The sequence below is a fragment of the Triticum dicoccoides genome, chromosome 6B (genome assembly GCF_002162155.2).
Source record: "Triticum dicoccoides isolate Atlit2015 ecotype Zavitan chromosome 6B, WEW_v2.0, whole genome shotgun sequence".
Classification (NCBI taxonomy): domain Eukaryota; kingdom Viridiplantae; phylum Streptophyta; class Magnoliopsida; order Poales; family Poaceae; genus Triticum; species Triticum dicoccoides.
In genome coordinates this window covers 105,593,891-105,598,168 of record NC_041391.1, presented here as the reverse complement: position 1 = coordinate 105,598,168, position 4,278 = coordinate 105,593,891, and the positions used below count along the sequence as shown (strand labels likewise).

The following is a 4,278-nucleotide window of genomic DNA, read 5'->3' as shown; positions in this document are numbered from 1 at the left end:
CAATCCGCATGTCAATGCAATTCCGCCGTCAGAACATGAATCAACCAGTTTGTTTCCAGCGACAATCATATGTCCCCTATCGTCTCTGATTACTGCTTCCATTGCCCCGTTCAGCATGTCAATGTCAAAGCCTGCATCGGCCTTCAGTTTGACGACTCCATTCGGTGGTTTGCACCATCCTCCTCTCTTCATTGATGCCTCTGCATCACATCACATGCAATGATAAAATTCAATGCAAGAGCCCGAACTGACTGCACAATTCGAATTTTCTCCTTTCCTACCAGAGATACCAGGAACATACCGCCACCATCTCATGAAAACTGTGAATACGCATTATAGACACTTCTTGTGCTGGAAAGTTGAGAAGGTAAGCTAGGATCTGCAAATTAAACTGTCAACACGTCTTACATTTAGAAACAGATGTACTAGTAGTATTTAGGCACATGAAAAAAATAGATAAAGTGGATCAAAACTAGTATTTAGGAACAGAGGTGTATACATGAACGGCTTGAACGTCTATCTAAAGAAGAAAAAGTGATCCATTTAGAGATTTAACGTACTCATCTATTACAGATCAAAAACTTTCGTCTATATTCAAAACTACAATGGTACAGTGTTGTTTTCCTTATTGCTCTACTATGGCAACAAAAACAAATCCAAAAACGACATATATGGAAACAAGGAAGGATCTTTCGTAAATAAAGTTTTACAATGCTGCTGGAAGGATCTGCCGTCTCCAAAGCAGAGCCCACCGCACGCGTGAGGCACTAGTGCTCGCTCGCTCAGCTAGCTAAAGCTAAAGCCCTTGTGAGCAAACAAGGGTTAGATCAGGAGAGCTTCATGTTCTTCAGCATGCCCGCGACAAGCGCCTCCATGGACGGCGCGCGCCGCTTGTAATCCTTCATCAGTGCCTCTGCGGCCAGGCTCTGCAGCTCCGAGCTCTCCTCCTCCTTGTTCCTCCCTTTGGTCAGCTGGCTGATCGCTGCGCTGCACTGTGGGGATCAAGGATGTATATGCATCAAGGATCACTACTGTGAATAAATAAATAAAATATAAAGGCAAATGCGGCCCTTCTGAGATGTCCGTCCGTCTTACCAGGCACACGCCAAAGAGAGCTCTCGTGTTCTTGCCCCCAGTCAACTGGATCGTCGACGCGTAGTACTTTTTAGCGGTTTGAAGGTTTTCCAAACCACCCAGTGTGTACAAAACCTTCAACATAAAAGAAGAAGCGACACTCAGCAAGGATAAGCCGTGCACTCGCATTGCATGAAACCAACTGCGCCTACGGCAGAATCAGGACATGGCAGTGGCTTGACTTAGTCATTTATATGAATCAGAAACGTTGGGCGATTTTGCATCCCGCCAGAAGGATTATTAAACAAATAAATAGCACTGATCATCGTATTGCCATATATGCACGTCAAATAAACTCTACTTCTGGGCTCAGCATGCCATCTCCCACCTACCACACAAAATCAGTAAGACAAACCATACAACTTCCGTTTCTTGCAGACCCCAGAAGAATAAGCTCCTACAGTTTCCCACCCTAAAGCTACGTATCACGCGTATCAGCCTATGCCATGCCCCGTCCGCTTAGTACAACATGACTTCTAAAATAAACAGAAAAAAAAACTGCAAACTTGAATAAATACCCAACAAAACTCCTTTAAGATGACAGCTTCAATGAAAGCCAGTCTTTATCTTTAAATTACTAAAATCGATTTTCATGGCTGATCACAACTAGATGTGGAACCTCAATTGGTACAAAATATACACAGTTGATCCAATCATCAAATCATGTTGATTCATTGCATATTATGATAGCCTATAAGTCTGTGTTAAAATACTTCATCGATTATGCATCTATGCCTGAGAGGTTTTATAAAGATGTTTGTCATTTTTTTCATTTCAATTCATCTCTCCATGGACCATTATCTTGAGAAACACAAGATATAAAACTTAATACACTTGCTATTTTAATCTTATGTCCCATTATCATGGATTATGAGTCCAAGGACTAGTCAAGACTAGTCTATGGACTAGTCTATGAATCCCAACTCCATGGCCGACTACACTTCAGTGTCAACTAGTCTACGAGGCGCAACTTCAGTGTCGATTAGTTACGCTTAGTCTATCAGTCTCAACCTCGGAACGACTCGTCGACTCATAAACCTTGCTCATTTTAATTATTTTGTAACGTTTTTGTTAACTTCAATGTTGAATTGGCGTGCTTCATTTTAATTGGATCTTTGATAGTTATTGTTGTCTCATGTGGTATTCGACCATTCATCATTTACCATTGGAAGAAAGTGACCATCAGTAAATCATCAACAGAATAATGACAAAATTCATAACAGATAATTCTAACTTTTCTATTTATTTGGACGAAAGGCTGTGTTTGGTCCACTTACCTCAGCATAAGCTAGATGATAAAGTGGAATGGTTGGTTGAGCCAATATTAGTTCCTCGTAACAAAAGGCGGCTTGTTTGTACCTGGCAAAAAAATCGTCAGATAAGTTGGTATTTTCACATCTGACCATATTACGTTGAATCAATCAAGATTGAACATCTCACATTTGTAAGGAAACATAAATTTCAGCAAGCTCTCTCCATGCATCATGATCCGCCATGAATCTAACACAGGGAAAGGGTTAATATGTTCTAATAAGAAAAATATAGGAGGCGGTAACAGGTCCATAAAAGAAGTGGATGCATACTTACAATTCCAAATACTTGTTCAGATAATCAACTGCTAAAGACATGTCACCTTGTGCTTTTGCAATAGCAATTTTTCTCTTGTGGACAATCTGACAACCAAACAAGGAGGATATTTGTTGTGTAAAATGACACCGTATTAAGGTACACAAAGGTATCATCCTTAGCATTTGAATGGTTCTAGAAAGCAAAGAAAATCAAATTCCTCCTGCACATCAATTTTTTACCTGGTCAAATGGGTTGGTTTCCAGGATAAGTGCATAAGCTCTTTCAGCTTCAGCCCAATCACCCTTTGCCTCAAACAGCAGGGCTTCTAGCCGGCCTGCATTTTAGAGCAAGTGTGTTCAGAATTTACAGAAGGATGAGCATAATAACCAGCATTATATGACTCCACAGATATCAATTCTGGCATACTTGAATAAAAAAAAATGTGTTCCAAACTTAGGTGTTTACATCGCTTTTGTGTACACCAGGATTTAGGTAACCCATAACTGGTTCTTAGTTAACAAAAATGTCCATGTATTACACCTTCACCCTCAAGCAACACCTTGCTCTCCTACTTTAGACCAGACAATCCCTGTCCTGTAGAATACCTAAGATCAACATCTATGTATATTCCAAGGGCGTGTACCACAACATCATTTGGCTTGATATACTAAAGTACTGTGCAGGTATATTTGTTCAGAGAAATCAACTCAGCAAGCCAATAATATTTGATATCATTATATGGTGAGCAATTATGCATATTTCATTTATTTTTAAGTAATAGTCTTCGCCGTTCGCATTATAGTTCACTTCTCAGACTATTGACAACGTGAGCTGTCTTAAAAAAAATCACAGCCTTGCATAGATTTACGGAACTGGCATAACAATTTTGAAGTTTCATGTCAGACTTTAGTCCAATCTTTTGAACAAACCCTTTCCCCATTTGAAAAACATTAAACCCATTTTGGAAAGGATTAGCTTGGCTCCACCACATGTTTCTTGCTTGTCACCAACCCCTTTTGGATGATTTTGCTCATAATAAAGTTTCCTAAGTGTAACGAGATCTGCAAACTGCCTTTGCATGGGCCAAACAGACTTACCAACACGAGCGCTGCCAGGAAACTGCCTGGAGAGGACTCCAATACAATCCTGCAGAACCATGAAACGAGGCGATTTGATCAATAGATAATGGTAGCCATACCCAAGATAAACTGAATTTTTCGTCCTCAGCGGACAAAAGTCAAATTGCATCGGGTCAGAGAATAGAACCGGACCAGAGATGGTCATAAAAGTACAGTGACTGCGTAACCAGAGCACCTCACCTTTGCGACATCAAGACGCTGGCAGTCCATGGCGGCCACCGCCACCTGCTCGTAGAGCGTCCACTCTGCATGCATCGAAAGAAAGCGGTCTCGCGTTCAGTACTGGGGCCAAGAGCACGGCGAGAGATCATCAGCATTCAGCAGGCTGAGAACGCCGCAGGGACGTTCCGGCAACTGTTCGGCGGATGAGATCTCGGAAGGGGGAGGCAGATGAGATCTCGGAAGGGGGAGGCGGATCGGGAACGCGGGGGAGGAG

General features: G+C 41.7%; 1 pseudogene; it reads right to left on the bottom strand.

Annotated features, from left to right (window-relative positions):
- Positions 1–515: 515 nt before the first annotated feature.
- LOC119323353 overlaps positions 516–4,278 on the bottom strand; it is a 4,308-nt pseudogene continuing 545 nt past the window's right edge.